The sequence below is a fragment of the Capricornis sumatraensis genome, chromosome 16 (genome assembly GCF_032405125.1).
Source record: "Capricornis sumatraensis isolate serow.1 chromosome 16, serow.2, whole genome shotgun sequence".
In the NCBI taxonomy this organism is placed as follows: Eukaryota; Metazoa; Chordata; class Mammalia; order Artiodactyla; family Bovidae; genus Capricornis; species Capricornis sumatraensis.
In genome coordinates, this window is record NC_091084.1 from 16,297,386 (window position 1) to 16,317,716 (window position 20,331).

Consider the following 20,331-nt stretch of genomic DNA (forward strand, 5'->3'; position numbering starts at 1 on the left):
GATTTATCTTGATGACAGTAATTTAAAAAAATAATGCTTATGTAGTGTGTACTATGTAATAGGCACTGTTTTAAGTATTTTATGTATAGTCATTGAATTCTCTATTCATATTCCTGTGAAGTATGAGAATTATCACTATAGATGAGGAAACTGAAGCACGGAGAGTTTAGTAACTTCCTCGAAGTCACATCAGAGTGGTAGAATCGTAATTTAGTACCAGACAGTCTAGTTCCAGAGTTGGTAGTAAGTATGAAAGAGAATATGTATGAGAGCTCTTTGACATTTGTAAAGGGCTATGCTAATGTTAAGTATAATTACTTCAAAAATATTTTAAAAGAGAGATGTTTTCCTCATCTTCATTATATAGCCTGAGGGAAAAAGGCAAAAACAAGCAAGAAAAAGCAACCAGCTTAATCTGGTAAATAGTGAATAGTATTCAAAATAAGGGAGGATAAATCACTGAATGATGCCAGTACACTAGATTTTTAATGTAACTATTCCAGGCTACAGAGAAGGCAATGGCACCCCACTCCAGTACTCTTGCCTGGCAAATCCCATGGATGGAGGAGCCTGGTAGGCTGCAGTCCATGGGGTCGCTAAGAGTCGGACACGACTGAGCGACTTCACTTTCACTTTTCACTTTCATGCATTGGAGAAGGAAATGGCAACCCACTCCAGTGTTCTTATCTGGAGAATCCTGGGGAAAGGGGAGCCTGGTGGGCTTCCGTCTATGGGGTTGCACAGAGTCGGACACGACTGAAGCGACTTAGCAGTAGCAGATCCCAGGCTAGGAAGAGAAAGAGACATTGAATGATCTTATTTTCCTACAAAATGTTTCAGTGACTGCAGAATAAAACAAAAACCTATGTCAACTTCACTTACATTACTGAAGTTTTTGCAGAAAACTTGTATCTCATGTTGATGGGGTTGTGACCAATTAATAGTAATAATTTGTTTTTCTCTGATTTGGAAAAGGAAAAATGTCCGTCTAGATAACTGGAAGAACAGATGTGTGACTTCAGAGTTTTAATAATGAATTATATTTGCATGATGGAATGAGAAAATTACACGCAAGGTCCTTTATCAGTGTGTGAATTCCCCAGGTATTTTCTGTATTTGTTCGGGTAAAAGTGTTGAGCAAGCATTTACAGAATAGGTCAACTCTCCTCTTTGTAGTGTTTCTGCCCTGATACTTCAATTTGGATGGAACTGTTTGTTTCTAAAAGGAAATGCAATATCTGTGTAGTGTGCTTTGAGCTCTAATAATCATATCAGCTTTCCAATAATCTTTCTCAGCTAAACTGATCTATACATAACTTTTCCTCTCTAGGCTTTGTATGAAACCATGTGAGTTTTAATTTCTACTCTCATCAGAGTTTGAATCAGGATTTTTGAAGGGATTCTGAGAAACTCTTTATTTATTTATTTATTTTTAAACTTGTTCATTTATTTTATTTATTTGACTACATTGGGTCTTAGTTGTGGCAAAGCATGTGGGATCTTAGTTCCCCAAACAGGGATTGAACCCGTATCCCCCACATAGCAAGGCGGATTCTTAACCACTGGATCACCAGGGAAGTCCCTGAGAAACTCTTTAAAAAGGAGTTGTTGATGATGTTGGAACTCATGGTCCCTCCTGCTCTCCATTTCTTACCTCATCCCCCAAAGGCACATTTCGTTTTGGCCAGAATACTTTTGCTTTCACCTATTTATTTATATTTCCAGATAAGATCTTTGAAGAAACTGTACTCTGTAGAAAAAAAGATGTGTGTAAACTATTTTCTATGCAACTTGGTTTTTCATACTTTCTCTTGCATTACCAAATAACATGTCCTACCTTTTACTTAGGAAAATGTAGTTGATAGACCTGAAACTAAAATAATAAAAATTAAACTGTAACCAAGGTTGCATGTACCTTAGAACTTAGAGATTTTCCAGATGTCAACTTGCACCAGCTGTCTCAGAGCTCAAATCCCCTTTGTTTTTCTGAAGAGGAATGTAGTCTCATCTTTGTTAATCAGATGCCATGATGGTAAGATCACTGTGCCACCTCTTTTAAACTATGGGTTGGTTAAGTAAAAAAAAAAAAATTCAGGTTTCTGGTGTACCATTTAAAAAATAATTACTATAATTTGTAATTAATTTGTTTGGGGAGTTGTTTTTCTATTTTGGAGATCCTACAAATATTCTGACAATAGGTCTTTTGTATCCCAAGTGCTTTATACACATTGCAGGCCTTTTATTTATTTTTAATAAAACTTTCAACAGAATGATGAATAGAGCATGAACAGTGCTTATGTACTGTAGTCTATTGTGTAAGTATTGACAGCAAAATTTGCATTTCTAGAAAAGCCTGTTCACAGTCAGAATGTAGAGTACATTCTTTAATGTACTTGGACAAACATGCTATGTATGTGCTCAGGACATTACTTACAGGAGAATACTTTTTTGAAAAGAACCTTTTCTTCCCATGGGATACTGAAGAAAAATTAAATTGGCTGTAGGAGTGAAGCTGTTTATATAAGGCAAGTGATTTAAATCTTATTGTAATGATTGTTGTCAATAGTGACTGGAAATAAAAGAAATGCAAGTTTTCTCAGATTCTTGGGAGGCATTAGTTGATTAGGATATGTGAAAAGATAGGTGAATTGTTTCCTGTCACTTGAGTTAGGAGTGTAAAGTGTGGGCATATTTATCTGCACCCCTAATTTTCACAAACACTTTCTCACTTTTGCTATAATAGAAATATTTTTTACTGGATTTTGAATTATTAAATCAGGAGAACTAAGAGGAGTATAAATCTATTTTTGGTATCTTCTGATACTTGAGTTTTATTTTTCTGTTTGTTATTGTGAAATACCACTAAGTGTTGGTGTGTTTGACAATAAAGTGATGCTAATTAATTCTGTTACGAGCCCAGCAGACAGCAGAGTCAAGAGGGTTGGTACATTGCTGATAGTTACACTGAAAAATGCTGGTGATGGAATTGGTTTTATTTGGGCCAGTCTTCTGTTTGAATCTGTCAGAAGTTACACAGGATACATGTGTGCATGTGTATAACATATACATATGTATATATATTTAAAATTTTTCCCCGTGATGTTTGTGCTTAGAATTAAGTGATTTGTCCATTAAGTAAAACTTTTATTTTAAGCTTAAAAGTTTATACATTTAGTTATCTTAGTCAAATGAGGACATTTTACAGTGCACATCTGAGTGAAAAGTACTTTTAGTGCCAAGGACTTTGCTTCATTTTAATTTAATTAGTGGGTTACTTGAAAGGAGACCTTTATTTTTTATTTTATCTTATTTTCCCTTCTGACCAGGGTACTTTTGTATTTTCACAATACTATTGATTTAACACTTTCTACCAGTTAAGAGTTTAGCACTAATTACTTTCTATATGTCATGTGTTTTTTTATCCTTATTATGGTTTTAATAAGGTATCATTACCTTATTTTATGAGCTTACTTTATAAAGAAAGACGTTAGACTAAGTAACTTGCTGAATTATTATCTGCTAAGTGGTGAAACCAAGTCTTTGTGCCGCTGCCGCTCATGTGTTCAGCTCCTGAGTGCTTCTGAGTCTGCATCTGTGCTCTGAGCTTTGTATTCTCTGCTGTGTTTCTGCTTCATCCTTTTATATCCCTTCATTTCCACTCTGTTCTCTTACAAAATACTTAGATATCCAGCATCTTTGTTGTATTCTTAAGTCCCATGAAGAAAATGAATCTGTTTTCAACACTATCCCTAGTCCCTGATAGATGGATGATGTCAGTAACTGTCAGAGGGGAGGGTATGAAACAGGCAACTTTAGGAAGTTACTGCTCCGCAAAGGGAGAGGGAGAGAGTGAAGACCAGAGGGGAGACGGCTGAGTCCTTTAGTGGAGGTGGAGATTCCGAGTCTCCATCCTGGCAAGGAAACTGAGGGGTACTTTGAGGCATGGGAATATTTGAACGTGATAAGCAACTGAACAGAAACCAGTATCTGGAGACAGATTTTTCTGCTTTTGCAGCATTATCAGGGATGCTGTAAGTTCAGTAGTATGAGGTAAGAAATACTTCTGTGTAGGTACCCAGATTCATTTGTTTAGACATGACTGTCCTAAGTAGCAAGTTTTTAGCCTGATTAATTCTCAAGAATAATTATAACTTACAGGAATAAGTATAACTTAAAATCTGATTGAAACAAAGAGTTGAAAATCTTATTTAAGGATACTATTTTGAAAAGCATATAAAAAGTAACTTCTGCCTGCCTACCAATAGTTAGTTTGTATAACTTTGTTCACCTAAATGCTACACTTTGAAATAGAAGAGCTTTTGAGACGGAAAGGGTGGAACACTGCTGTTAGGAATGGTGTAGCAAGGGAAAAAGACATTCTGTTATAATAACAGCAGACCAGTAAATGTGTGGGAATGACTAAGAGTCAGATGATGGAATTTTTGTTTTGATCTTGTGGTGGAAAGAAAACTGTGTCACTCTGGCTGACATAGTGGCAGAACTATTGAAAAATAGTATGACTAGAGCCGTCCTGTATTATGCTTCTCTTTGTTGTTGTTCAGTCGCTAAGTCCTGTCCAACTCTTTGCAACCCCGTTGACTGCAGCAAGCCAGGCTTCCTGTCCTTCACTATCTCCCGGAGTTGGCTCAAACTCATGTCCATTGAGTTCGTGATACTATCTAACCATCTCATCTTCTGCTGCCCTCTTCTCCTTTTACCTTCAGTCTTTCCCAGCATCAGGGCCTTTTTCACCGAGTCAGCTCTTCGCATCATCTGGCCAAGGTATTGGAGTTTCAGGTTCAGCGTAAGTCCTTCAGTGAATATTCAGGGTTGATTTCCTTTCGGATTGACTGGTTTGATCTCCTTGCAGTCCAAGGGACTCTCAGGAGTCTTCTTCAGCACCACAATTTAAAGACATCAGTTTTTCAGCACTCAACTTCTTTATGGTCCAACTCTCACATCTGTACATGACTCCTGGAAAAACTATAGCTTTGATTAGATGAACCTTTGTTGGCAAAGTGATGTCTCTGCTTTTTGATACACTAACTAGGTTTTTCATAACTCCTTCCAGGGAGCAAGTGTCTCTTAATGTCATGGCTGCAGTTACTGTCTGCAGTGATTTTGGAGCTCAAGAAAATAAAGTCTGTCACTGCTTCCACTGTTTCCCCTTCTGCCATTTTTCTCTGCTGTGTTTCTGTTGCATCTTTTATACCCCTTCACTTCCACACTGTACTATTATGAAACGCTTAGATGTCGAGCATCTTCCTGACACTCTTAAGTCATCACTCATCACTAAGATGTGATGAGACCAGATTCCATGATCTCAGTTTTTCAGCTGTTGAGTGTAAGCCAGCTTTTTCACTCTCCTCTTTCACCTTCATCAAGAGGCTTTTTAGTTCCTCTTCACTTTCTGCCATTAAAGTGTTGTCATCTGCATGTCTGAGGTTGTTGATATTTCTCCCAGCAATCTTGATTCCAGCTTGTGATTCATCCAGCCAGCATTTGACATGATGTACTCTGCATAGAGATTAAATAAGCAGAATGATAATATACATTCTTGACGTACTCCTTTCCCAGTTTTGAACCAACCTGTCTTTCAATGTCCAATTCTTAACTGTTACTTCTTGACCTCCGTACAGATTTCTCAGGAGGCAGGTAAGGTGGTCTGGTATTTAAGAATTTTCCATCTCTTTAAGAATTTCCACAGTTTCTTGTGATCCACACAGTCAAAGGCTTTAGCGTAATCTGTGAAGCAGATTTTTTTTTCTGAAATTTCCTTGCTTTCTTACCCCTCTTACTGTCTATATACTTAAGTTCTATTCTTCCATGGATATGTGTGTATGTTCATTTGGTTATTTTGCGGAGCCAGACATTAACATTAAAATAATACTGACTTGATTCCTTTAAATTAGGAGTACAGAGAATAGTATAGTTTAGGGTAGAATGAAAAGTGGGTTAAAGAGGGGAATTCTATTGAAAGTGGTTTCCCATTTATGAGGGCGTGGCTTTGCAAATTTGGATGAGCACATTTGTGAATGTGAATTGTTTGCATGTTCATGTAATCTTTAACTGCTCTTCCTAAGGGTAATATAATGAATCAGAATTTAGAGTGTAAGCATATAATGGCAGTTTTATGCTGAGATTTTTTTTAGCCTCTTGAGAAAAGCAGTCTACATATGAATAAATATGTAGAATAATTAGTATTATTAGCAAGAGTATTCCACAGTGCTAGTTATATTTTAATCACTATAACAATCTTATTAATTTCTAAATGGTGTTTTATTTATGCCTTTTTTTTTTTTTGACATAGCATACTTATTTAAGTAAAGGTATTACTACTGTTAAGGGCAAAAATTGTTTTACCTACCCTTGAGGTATTAGGATTGCTTTTGCTCCAAAGTACACTTGCTGCTGCTGCTAAGTCGCTTCAGTCATGTCCGACTCTGTGCAACCCCATAGATGGCAGCCCACCAGGCTCCCCCGTACCTCTCCATTATTTTGAACCGTGTTAATTACTTGCAGGTTATGCAGGGAATGTTCTATTTATTTATGGCTTAGATATTTGAACCTCTTTGGTGGTTTTTTGTACCTCCATTAAAGGATTTATAGGAAAAGGATAATTATAATTTGATATTATTTCTTCATGATCCTGATTGAAGGTTTGGGCAGAAAAATGCCCATGCTAATTGAAGATGAATAAAATTGTATGATGTTGGTGCTGTGTGGCAGCCTTCTTATAGGGAAAGTTTATGCAAAATAGCTGAGAAGTAATACTTATAGCAAAGTCTGTTAATCACATTTTCATACTGACAGCAAAGTCGTTGAATCACGTTTTCATATGGGACAATGGTTTATTTGTATGTATGTATGTGTACATGTGCGTGTTAGGAAGGGATAGTCAGGGGCATTTTGACTACCAGGAGCTGAAAGGAATATTAAAAAGTGATAAAGTCCAGCTTAGCAAATTTTTCCAATAGTTAGAACCATAGCTCTTTATTTGTAGTCTTAGAATTTTCTGTCTAAGATTGTATGCTCTGAGTCACAGGATCTCAAGATTTGAACTTTTGAGACCATCTTGTACAGCAGCGCCACCCCTCACGTCTTCCTTATGACTTGAATGTCATCACTGAATTGAGTTCATTGAATGTCATTGAATGTCATCGTTCACAAAGCCCTCACTTTCTCAACACTTCCTGCACCATTTTGGAGGTCACTCCAAAGAAGAGGCACTGGATATAGGAAATGACCCATTTGGTAGCCTGTCAGTTAAAGGGAATATGGATAGTGGAGAATGATTGCTAAGTTTGGAAACAAGTTGTGTTTCTCATGTATGCTTACATTTGGAGAAATCTTTTTTGTCATGAGGGGGAGGTGGCATTTAGTGATTAAACCAGATGCTATGGAATGGCTATAATTTAATTTAAATGGCAACAACTACAGTTCTTTTAATCTTTTTGAAATCACTCGGTGAAACTATAATGACACTAATTGGTCATTTAAAAAAAGTATTTGGACCATGAACCTGTGACTCTGTATGTCATCTTCTCATTTGTGTGACAGATTCTACTCAATCTGGATTTTGTAAAAAGGAAGATGGCGTGATTTTTTTTTTTTTTTTTGGACATTTGGTGACTTCCACAGGTCTTTTATCGTTTGTCTTACAGTTTTCCCTAGTGGCTCAGATGGTAAAGAATCTGCCTACAATGCAGGAGACTTGAGTTTGATTCCTGGGTTGTGAAGATCCCCTGGAGAAGGGAATGACAACCCTTTTCGGTATTCTTGCCTGGAATATTCCATGGATAGAGGAGCCTGGCAGGCTACAGTCCATGAGGTTGCAAAGAGTCGGACACTACTGAGCGACTAACAGTTTACTGTTAGTAATGATAGATTTGATCATCTCAAATATTTATTTAATGTCTTTTCCTATAAATCAGTTATCCTTTTACATTTTTTTTTAGTATAAATTGATCTGGCTTAATATTCTATTACTGTCATTTTAAATATAATAGATGTGTTGTAAATGCTAATCTCTAAAGAGCTATTTTTGAAGTTTGCTTAATAAGCAAACATTTATTGAGTTTGGGCATTTTACCTAACCAGAAAATGTAAGCTTGCTTGAAAACACTAACAAAGAACTGTAGAAAGTAGCTGTGAAGCAAAGATGAATGTGGTGAGAAGGGTATGTATTCAAGGAATCATCTGAGACGAATGTTGCTAGTCTAGAAAGTCTTCCTGATGCCTTGTTTCTTAGATAGCCCCATATATTATCTGAAACATTTTAACAGTAGCTTCACTTTAATACATTATCAGTGTTGAATTCTGGTCCTCCCCCTGCACCCCCAGTAATGGTGTTTATATAGAAAATAATTTTAATGCTTAGATAGTATTTTCACATTATTTTCACTTGGTCTTTGTAACCATCCAGTAAGATAAGAAGAACGAGTATTTTTATCCCTGTTGCAGTATGAACTTGAGGCTCTGAGAGGCTAAATGACTTTCTGTGACTCATGAGACCTAATTTTCCTTTTTCATCTTGTAGCTTAAACTTACATGTCCCAGTTAGAATGAGAGATTAGTTATGTGTCAGCATCTGCCAAAATGTCCCATGCTTCTTATTGTGAAGATGCTTTTCAGTATGGTAACTTATAGTAATCCACTATTAAACACATAATGGTAGATATCCTTTTTTGGTCATGAAATAAAATAGTACACAGCTTTTGTGATGAAAGTAGAAAGGATCTTATGTTTCCAACAGTGATTTAATAATTGGAACGGATTGCTAGAAGGGAAATATGAAACTTTCTTTTCCAGAAGTTATTTTTGCTTTCTTGTCTTGTTTTAAATAAATTGTATTAAATATTCTCTGGCAGAGACTATCTGATTATGGGTAATTTAGCTCCTTGTTTCTTTAAGGATCAAATTGCTGAGAGTGTCATTTTTCTTAATTTTCCAGCTCTGTGTTTAACCTCATTCTGTTAAAACTGGAGTTCTCTGACGATAGTAGGAGGCATGCTATTCCAGTCTCCATTAGATAAAAATAATATTTTACATTGTTCTGGTGTTTCTGTCAGGTAATATGCTAAACTCTTTGCATGCATTATTTCATTTAATCTTTACCAGTATTTGAACTCTTCCTGGCATATGGTAGGTAAGTACTCAGCGAGTATTAACTAAATGGAGAAAACAGAAAATAAGTAAAACAACAATTGTATCAGATTTGGAAAAATAAAGCCGGGAGGATGAGTAAAGAATGAGTGGGTGGATTTGGAGTTGTTTGCAATTTTAAATGGAATGGCCAGGGAAGGTCTCACTATGCAGGCAACATTTGAGTGAAAAGGCTGGAGAAAGAAAGAAGTACAATATTTAGAAGACAGTTATAGATAAACAGAAAATATTAGGAATTTGAAGTGGGACCTTGCCTGGTGTGTTTGAGGAACAGCGAGAGCTCTGCTGTTGCTGCAGTGCAGAGAAGCAGAGGGGCGATTGTGGAAGGCTCTGGGGGCATTTTAAGGACTTCATGGCTTTTGTTCTGAGTGCTGAGGGAAGGTAGCAGGAGGTTTTTTCGCAGAGGGGTTACTATGTCAAATGTTTCAGAATGGTTAATCTGACTGCTCTGTTGAGAACAGACTAGGATGCAGAAGCAGGGGGACTGGTTGGTAGGCAGTTGGAATTATCCAGAAGGCAGATGATTATAGCCAAAAGAGTAAAGAGACTTGTTTTGAGGGTGCAACCAGGCAGATTTCCTGATGTACTGAACATGTAGTCTAGGAGGAAAGTCAGAAATTCACTCTAGAATTTTTGGCTCAAGAAAGTGTAGAAGGATGTGCTTAGTTGTGTCTGACTCTGCAGCCCATGGAATGTAGCTTGCCAGGATCCTCTGTCTGTGGAATTACCTGGGCAAGAATACTGGAGTCAGTTGCCATTTCCTTCTCCAGGGGATCTTCCTGACCCAGGATCGAGTCTGTGTCTCCTGCATTGGCAGGCAGATTCTTTACCATTGCACCACCTGGGAAATCCAGAGAAGGATAGAATTACTATTTACTAATATGTTAGAGTTGGTATCAAGAAGAAGAGCAGGAATTTGGTTTGGGGTATATTAGATGTTCACCCGAAGGTGTTAAGCAAATTTGTGATTGAAATCTGGATTTCAAGAGAAAAGTGTGTGATGGTGTTTAAATTTGGGCACATCAACTTAGAAATGTTCAAGTTGTGAGACTGGATGAGATTATAAAGGAGGGGAGGTGTGCATGGAGAAGATTTTCAAGGACAGAGTTCAGGTGGAATTCAGTGTTAGGAGGTTCAGAAGGGAAAAGGAATCACCATAGGAGACCTGAGAGGAAGCGGGGCTCACGAGGCAGTGATAAGAGTACAGCATTTGGGAAGCCAAAGATAGGAAGTCTTTGAATAAGAAAGGCTCAGCTCTGTCAAATGCTGCTCACAGATGGGAACTGAGTATTGACAACTGACTTCAGTGAAGTGGGGTTCTTGATGGCCTTTATCAAGCATTTTTGTTGACCTGTTGGAAGCGGGTTCAGAGAAAATGAGAAGCGAGGAGTTGGAAGCAGTGAGTAGACTTCTCTTTCTAGGAGTTTTTCCATAAGGAAGCTCAAAGAAGTGAATTGGTATCAGTAGGGGTTAAGTTAAGAGAAATAATAGCATGTTTCTATGTTGACTGGAATGACTGAGAGGAGAGGAAAATTTTTCTGTTGCAAGAACCAGAGGGAAAATTGCTGCAGAGATTTTCTTGCAAAGATGAGGGGAGATAATAGTTCAGTGGAGGAGCTGGCTTTAGATGAAATTATGGATGCCTTCCCTACAGTAAGAGAAAGAAAGGCAGAGTACATGGACACACATGCAAAGAGATTGTAGTTGAGGGAGCCTGTGAAAGATCTATTTTGATTACCTCTGTATTTTTTAGTGAAATGGGTCACCTACTAATATTGAAGATGGAGAGGGCAATAGAGGATGGGGAAAGAAAAGACCATATGAAATAGTTGTCTGGAAGAATGGGAAACATAATGGACTAGAGAAATGTAGTGTAAGTCAAAGTTGCCTGAATGAATGAACAAACAGGTGCTTGACCAAGTAACATGTAAAATCTTGGTCCACTGCTGCATGAGGAGACCTTGATGCCACCTCAGTGTTAATTCCAGGAAGAACCTTGTTAGCTACTTTGCTTGGTCTAATTGGCACACTGGTTTCTCCATCAGCAATACTTGGGATCATATTTTGACCCTTTTCTCTCCCTCTCTCATCATGTCAAGTCAGTTGTTGAGTCCTATTGATTCTGTCTCCAGTGTCCTTTGCATCCACTCCTATTTCCTTTCTTTGCTAGTTTAGACCCTTAATACCTCTACCTTGAGGAGGTCTAATAGTTTCCAAATAGGTTTTCCTGCTGTTATCATCCATTCTTTGACCCACTGTTAAGATGATTTTCCTCAAGCACAGAGACTTTTCAGTGTCTTCTCACTGTTTTCAGAACCATGTAGATATCAGGTTATTTTTTAGGACTTGTACAATCTAATAAAATACTACCTTTTCTGCTGTATATCTGATTGAGCTTATAAGTATCCCATGCTTCAGCCAGAGTGGTCTGTCTCTAACAGTGGCCTTAAAATGTCTTGAATTTCCTATTTCTTTTTCTTTTTTTTTCATGTTGTTTATTTAGTGAAATTTTTGAGACTGTATCGAACCTCTTCTTCTCCTTGTTGAATCGGCTAAGTCGTCTCCGACTCTTTGTGACCCCATGGACTGCAGCACACCAGGCTTCCATGTCCTTCACTATTTCCCGGAGTTTGCTCAAACTCTCATGTCCGTTGAGTCAGTGACGCCATCCAGTGATCTCATCCTCTGTTGTCCCTTCTCCTCTTGCCCTCAGTCTTTCCCAGCATCAGAGACTTCCAGGGAGTTGGCTCTTCGCATCAAGTGGCCAAATTATTGGAGTCTGAGCTTCAGCATCAGTCCCTCAAATGAATATTCAGAGTTGATTTCCTTTAGGATTTACTGGTTTCATTTCATTTCATCCTCTGTAGTCCCCTTCTCCTCCTGCCTTCAATCTTTCCCAGCATCAGGGTCTTTTCCAGTGAGTTAGTTCTTTGTATCAGGTGGCCAAAGTATTGGAGTTTCAGCTTTAGCATCAGTTCTTCCAATGAATATTCAAGACTGATTTCCTTTCAGATTGACTGGTTTGATCTTGCAGTCCAAGGGACTTTCAAGAATGTTCTCCAACACTACAGTTCAAAAGCATCAATTCTTCAGTGCTGAGCTTTCTTTATAGTCCAACTCTGACATCCATACATGACTAGTGGAAAAACCATAGCTTTGACTAGACAGACCTTTGTTGGGAAAGTAATATCTTTGCTTTTTAATATGCCATCTAGGTTGGTCATAGCTTTTCTTCCAAGAACAAGCATCTTTTAATTTCATGGCTGCAGTCACCATCTACAGTGATTTTGGAGCCCAAGAAAATAAAGTCTGTCACTGTTCCATTGTTTTCCCTTCTGTTTGCCGTGAAGTGATGGGACCAGATGCCATGATCTTCATTTTTTGAATGTTGAGTTTTAAGCCAGCTTTTTCACTCTCCTTTTTCACTTTCATCAAGGGCCTCTTTAGTTCCTCTTCACTTTCTGCCGTAAAAGTGGTGTCATCTGCCTATCTGAGGTTATTGATATTTCTCCCAGCAATCTTGATTCCAGCTTGTGCTTCATCTAGCCCAGTGTTTCTCATGGTATACCCTGCATATAAGTTAAATAAGCAGGGTGACAATATACAACCTTGATGTACTCCTTTCCCAGTTGGGGACCAGTCTGTTGTTCCATGTCCAGTTCTAACTGTTGCTTCTTGACCTGCATATACATTTCTCAAGAGGCAGGTCAGGTGGTCAGGTATTCCCATCTCTTGAAGAATTTTCCACAGTTTGTTTTGATCTACATAGATAAAGGCTTTGATGTAATCAATAGGCAGAATTAGATGTTTTTCTGAAAGTTGCTTGCTTTTTTGATGATCCAGTGGATGTTGGCAATTTGGTCTTTGGTTCCTCTGCCTTTTAAAATCCAGCTTGAACATCTGGAGGTTCACGGGTCACGTACTCTTGAAGCCTAGCTTGGAGAATTTTGAGCATTACTTTCCTAGCATGTGAGATGAGTGTACTTAAAGATGAACACCCCAGGTTGCTAGGTGTCCAGTATACTACTGGAGAAGAATGGAGAAATAACTCCAGAAATAACTCCAGAAATATCAATAACCTCAGATAGGCAGATGACACCACTTTTATGGCAGAAAGTGAAGAGGAACTAAAGAAGAAGAATGGCGCCAAAGCGAAAACAGTGCCCAGTTGTGGATGTGACTGTTGATGGAAGTAAAGTCCGATGCTTTAAAGAGCAATATTGCATAGGAACCTGGAATGTTAGGTCCATGAATCAAATAAATTAGAAGTTGTCAAACAGATGGCAAGAGTGAACATCAACATCTTAGAATCAGTGAACTAAAGTACTGAAAGGGGTGAATTTAATTCAGATGACCATCATATCTACTACTATGGGCATGAATCCCTTAGAAGAAATTGGAGTAACCTCATAGTCAACAAAAGAGTCTGAAATGCAGTACTTGGGTGCAGTCTCAAAAATGATGGAATGATCTCTGTTTGTTTCCAAGGCAAACCATTCAGTGTCACAGTAATCCACATTTGTGTCCCAGCCTGTAATGCTGAAGAAGCTGAAGTTGAATGGTTCTATGAAGACCTCCAAGACCTTCTGGAACTATCACCCCCAAAAGATGTCCTTTTCGTCATAGGGGACTGTAGTGCAAAAGTAGGAAGTCAAGAGCTACCTGGAATAAGAGGCAAATTTGGCCTTGGAGTACAGAATGAAGCAAGGCAAAGGCTAATAGAGTTTTGCCAAGAGAACACACTGGTCATAGGAAACACAAGAGAAGACTCTACACATGGACATCACCAGATGGTCATTACAGGAATCTGATTGATTATATTCTTTGCAACCAAAGATGGAGAAGCTGTATATAGTCAGCAAAAACAAGACCAGGAGCTTACTGTGGCTCTGATCATGAACTCCTTATTGCCAAATTCAGACTTAAATTGAAGAAAGTAGAGAAAACCACTAGACCATTCAGGCATGACCTAAATCAAATCCCTTACGATTATATAGTAGAAGTGACAGATTCAAGGGATTAGATCTAGTAGAGTGCCTGAAGAACTTTGGACAGAGGTTTGTAACACTGTACAGGAGGCAGTGTTCAAGACCATCAGAATGGCAATGCAAAATGGAAATGGAAAAAGGCAAAATGGTTGTCTGAGGAGGCCTTACAAATAGCTGAGAAAGGAAGAGAAGCTAAAGGCAAAGTCGAAAAGGTAAGATATACTCATCTGAATGCAGAGTTCCAAAGAATAGCAAATAAAGTCTTCCTCAGTGATTAGTGCAAAGAAATAGAGGAAACCATAGAATGGGAAAGACTAGTGATCTCTTCAAGAAAATTTGAGATACCAAGGGAGCATTTCATGCAAAGATGGGCTCAATAAAGGACAGAAATGGTATGGGCCTAACAGAAATAGAAGATATTAAGAAATGGTGGCAAGAATACACAGAACTATACAAAAACGATCTTCATGACCCAGATAACCACGATGGTGTGATCACTTAACCTAGAGCTAGACACCCTGAATGCAAAGTCAAGTGGGCCTTAGGAAGCATCATAACGAACAAAGCTAGTGGAGGTGATGGAATTCCAGTTGAGCTATTTCAAATCCTAAAAGATAATGCTGTGAAAGTGCTGCACTCAATATACCAGCAAATTTGGAAAACTCAGCAGAGGCCATAGGAGTGGTAAAGATCATTTTTTTCCCCAATCCTAAAGAAGGGCAATCCCAAAGAATGCTCAAACTTCAAAATATTACCTCTTTCTTAAAACCTTCTGAAGCCCTTAGTCCAGATCCTTAACTTCTTTCTCTCTCATTTATTTTTTGTATTTTATGTTGTGTTGTGTAGTAAGTATTTTGGAGTGAAAGTTCACTAGGGGCCGCAACCCTGTTGTTTATCTCTGTATTAATACGTAGTAACTCCTAGGATAGTAGTATCTTGCATATAATAGGTGCTCAACAGTAGTGATGAAATTAAACTTAGATATGAAATAACCAAAAGAATATGCTAGTGAGGAGAGCTGAATTTTTAGTATCAGAACTGAGAAAAGACCTTTTTTTTTTTAAAAGAAAAACATTATTAATAAATATATTAAGGAGCCATTTTAAGGCCTTGGTCGAGTCAAAAGCCAAAGTGGAAGGAATTGGGGAAGGAGTGGGTACTAAGCAAGTGGAACCATTGAAGATAGACCATTTGCTGTAATGTGGAAGGTAGCTAAACTCTTGAGAAATGGAATATGGCGTGCAGATTTGGAAAGAGACTGGTGAAGGAAAAGCACATGTGGTGTTTGAAAAAAAAATGAGTGTGTTGGCAGAAATGCAAGTGCCAAGATTACTCCAAGTCATGTGTTTTCCTTTTTCACCTTGGCAGAGGCTAAGCACCCCAGTGAGTCAGGCCACTGACGCTAATAATGAGTCCAGTGTGCTGAGGCCGCAGGTTAGAGGAAGAGTGCAGATCACGGACCAGGAAGCCTTGTAAACCGCGTCACGGCAGCCATCGGCAAGGACGATGCTCCTGAGTCACTGGACTTGTGTTCTTGTGTTCTCGTTCGTTCTGATGAAATTATTTATTTAGAAAACTATATTTTTACGGAGGTATCTCCTGTAAATTATTACAGATATCTTTTGAAATTTATGATGTTTGTTATAGAATTGTTAAGCTCAGGAATCTGAATGGAGGAAGATGTTGATAATGTGTGGTAGGGACAGGGAGGCAGACAGTGAAGGTCTTTGCATCGTGCTTGAAGTGACATGATGGGGAGACTTCTGTGGCCCATCTGTGGTTCAGTTTTTTTTTTTTTAAAAGGAAAAAAGAATCATTACTTAGCTAATTAAAATGTTTTTCAAGTGTATTTTAAAAGATATAGTTTCTGATAAAATCACTTGATATAAAAACAATGAAAATAATTTAATTGTTTAAATATTTAAACAATGAAAGGTAAATAGTTTCTGATAAAAGTCACTTGATATTATAACAATGAAAATATTTCTTGATAGAATATTATTTCTGTTTATCTATAATTGGGGGTGTTGAGTTTACAAAATGATAGCCCAGAGTTCCTAAAATAAGTGTAGCTGTTGGATTTAGTTTCCTTTTGACTCTATTGTATGAAATACAATATTAGAATATTTCTGTTTAGGCTATGAGTGTTAAATAAAATTTATTCAAGTCTCTGATTACTTCATTAGAAAACACTTGCGTGTATATACACATACATGCACATATGCCTTTCGGACAGTCAATTTCATTTTTCAGTATTTCTATAGATAATTGTGTGACTATTTCAAAAGGTAGAATACTCATTTCCGAAGCTCTGGACTATGTTAGAACTAAAAGAGACCATCTAGACATGATTCTCGACCTTAAAGTGGCTGACATTGGAAACAGTTCAGGGAATAGTTTTCATGAGATTTTCAAAGAAGTATCTGACCATCAAAAAACTAACCACTAAAATAGTCTAATCGGTACTTTTCAGGGATAATGGAGCTATAATGGAGAGTGGGGATTAAGTCACTCGACTGCGGATACCGCTGTTAGCTAGAATGGACTAAAATCCTGGTTTCTTAATTCTCAACAACTTTTTCTTTAACCTTTTGGGAACTAGCAGTCAAAAAACAATTCCCACCAGTTGTGTAAGGATTATTTGTCATTTACGTAAGACATGGTCTCTCTTTTAAGAAATTATTTATTTATTTATTGCTTTTGGCTATGGTGGTCTTTGTTGCTGCACAGGCTTTTCACTAGTGCAGAGACCAGAGATGAGCTGCGCTGTGCTGGCTTCTCACGGAGCACAGGCTCTAGAGCTCGTGGCCTTCCATAACTGGGGGCACGTCGGCTCAGCAGTTGCAGCTACCGGCTCTTAGAGCGCAAGCTCAATAGTACTGGCCTGCAGGCTTAGTTGCTCTGCAGCATATGGGGTCATCCCACATCAAGGATTGAACGCACGTCTCCTGCATTGGCAGGTGCATTCTTTACCACTGAGCCACCAGGGAAGCCCTAAGACATAGTCTCTTTACAAAATGTTTGCTCTAGTGTCCTAAGAAAGTTTTCAGTAGAAATGGAATACTGTGTATATGGCATATATACTAAAATATCCTCAGTAACTCCAGAAGGAAAATGAAACTTTCTGTTTATCTTCCTCTACTTGTGAGTTTTTTCCCTCAGTTTCAAATGGTTCAGCTGAATGTATTTCTTCTTTTCTCCAATCCTTAAGTTATTACCATTTCCTTTGAGTTTTTTCCCCAATTCTTATTTGTAGCTCTTATGGTATTATTGATATGTCTGTGTGGTATAATGTCTGTTTCTGGCTGAAGTCTCAAGGGCAGAGGCTGTTCTGTAATCTGGTGTTTCGTATCAGTTCAGTTCAGTCGCTCAGTTGTGTCCGAGTCTTTGTGATACCATGGACTGCAGCACGCCAGGCTTCCCTGTCCATCACCCAACTCCTGGAGCTTGCTCAGACTGATGTCCATCAAGGCAGTGATGCCATCCAACCGTCTCATCCTCTGTCGTCCCCTTTTCCTCCTGCCTTCAATCTTTCCCAGCATCGGAGTCTTTTCCAGTGAGTCAGTTCTTCGCGTCATGTGGCCAAAGTATTGGAATTTCAGCTTCAGCATCAGTCCTTCCATTGAATATTCAGAACTGATTTCCTTTTGGATGGACTGGTTGGATCTCCTTTCAGTCCCAGGGACTCTCAAGAGTCTTCTCCCACACGACAGTTCAAAAGCATCAATTCTTCGGCGCTCAGCTTTCTAAATAGTCCAACTCTCACATCCATACATGACGAGTGGAAAAACCATAGCTTTGACTAGACAGACCTTTGTCAGGAAAGTAATGTCTCTGCTTTTTAATATACTGTCTAGGTTGGTCATAGCTTTTCTTCTAAGGAGCAAGTGTCTTTTAATTTCATGGCTGCAGTCACCATCTACAGTGATTTTGGAGCCTAAGAAAATAAAGTCTGTCACTGTTTCCATTGTTCCCCATCTGTTTGCCATGAAGTGATGGGACCAGATGCCATGATCTTCGTTTTTTGAATGTTGAACTTTAAGCCACCTTTTTCACTCTCCTTTTTCACTTTCATCAAGAGGCTCTTTAGTTATTTTTCCCTTTCTGCCATAAGGGTGGTGTCATCTGCATATCTGAGGTTTTTGATATTTCTCCCAGCAATTTTGATTCCAGCTTGTGCTTCATCCGGCCCAGCATTTCACATGATGTACTCTGCATAGAAGTTAAATAAGCAGGGTGACAGTATACAGCCTTGACTTACTCGTTTCCCAATTTGGAAACAATCCATTGTTCCGTATCTGTTTCTGACTGTGCTTCTGGACCTGCATACAGATTTCTCAGGAGGCAGGTGAGGTGGTCAGGTATTCCCATCTGTTGAAGAATTTTCTACAGTTTGTTGTGATCCACACAGTCAAAGGCTTTGGTGTAGTCAATAAAGCAGAAGTAGATGTTTTTTTGAAACTCTCTTGCTTTTACTGTGATCCAGCAGATGCTGGCAATTTGATTTCTGTCTCCTTTGCCTTTTCTAAATCCAGCTTGAACATCTGGAAGTTCTCGGTTCACACGCTGTTGAAGCCTGGCTTGGAGGATTTTGAGCATTATTTTACTAGCATGTGAGATGAGTTCAATTATGTGGTATTTTGAACATTCTTTTGCTTTGACTTTCTTTGGTATTGAAATGAAAACTGACCTTTTCCTTTCCTGTGGCCACTGCTGACTTTTCCAAATTTGCTGGCATATTGAGTGCAGCACTTTCACAGCATCATCTTCTAGGGTTTGAAATAGCTGAGCTAGAATTCCATCATCTCCACTAGCTTTGTTCATAGTGATGCTTCCTAAGGCCCACTTGACTTCACATTCCAGGATGGCTGACTCTACTTAAGTGATCACACCATTGTGGTTATTTGAGTCATTAAGATCTTTCTTCTGTGTATTCTTGCCACTTCTTAATATCTTCTGCTTCTGTTAGGTTCATAACGTTTCTGTCCTTATGAAATGTTCCCTTGATATCTCTGATTTTCTTGAAGAGATCTCTGGTCTTTCCCATTTTGTTGTTTTCCTCTCTTTCTTTACAGTGATCCCTGAGGAAGGCTGTTTTATCTCTACTTGCTATTCTTTGGAACTCTGCATTCAGATGAGAAGGCAGTGGCACCCCACTCCAGTACTCTTGCCTGGAAAATGCCACGGACGGAGAAGCCTGGTGGGCTGCACTCGATGGGGTCGCTAACAGTTGGACACAACTGAGCGACTTCACTTTCACTTTTCACTTTGATGCATTGGAGAAGGAAATGGCAACCCACTCCAGTGCTGCTTGCCTGGAGAATCCCAGGGACGGGGGAGCCTGGTGGGCTGCCGTCTATGGGGTCGCATAGAGTCGGACACGACTGAAGCGACTTAGCAGCAGTAGCAGCTGCATTCAGATGGGTATATCTTTCCTTTTCTCCTTTGCCTTTAGCTTCTTTCCTTTTTTCAGCTATCTGTAAGGCCTCCTCAGACAACCATTTTGCCTTTTTGCATTTCTTCCCTTGGGGATGGTCTTGATCACTGCCTCTTTTACAAACCTCTGTCCATAGTTCTTCAGACACTCTGTCTATCAGATCTAATCCCTTGGATCTATTTGTCACTTCCAGTCTTTAATTGTAAGGAATTTGATTTAGGTCATGGCTCTACGGTCTAGTGGTTTTCTCTACTTTCTTCAATTTAAGTGAATTTGGCAATAAGGAATTCCTGATCTGAGCCACAGTAAGCTCCTGGTCTTGTTTTTGCTGATTGTATAGAGCTTCTTCATCTTTGGCTACAAAGAATATAATCAATCTGTTTTCAGAATTGACCATCTGGTGATGTCAATGTGTAGAGTCTTCTCTTGTGTTGTTGGAAGAGGGTATTTCCTTTGGCCAGTGTGTTCTCTTGGCAAAACTCAATTAGTCTTTGCCCTGCTTCATTTTGTACTCCAAGGTCAAATTTGCCTGTTACTCCAGGTAGCTTTTGACTTGCTACTTTTGCATTACAGTCCACTGTGATGAAAAGGACATCTGTTTTGGGTGTTAGTTCTAGAAGGTCTTGCAGGTTTTTATAGAACTGTTCAACTTCGGCTTCTTCTTGCTGAAGCTAAAGTCCATGCCCCAACCATATGCCCCTGTAGTTGGGGCATAGACTTGGATTACTGTGATATTGAATG

At 38.7% G+C, this 20,331-nt stretch overlaps 1 protein-coding gene across 3 annotated transcripts in view; it reads left to right on the plus strand.

Annotated features, from left to right (window-relative positions):
* Positions 1-20,331, plus strand: part of MTMR2 (myotubularin related protein 2) — a 109,773-nt gene that overhangs the window by 12,205 nt on the left and 77,237 nt on the right. The gene's annotated exons all lie outside the window — the stretch shown is intronic.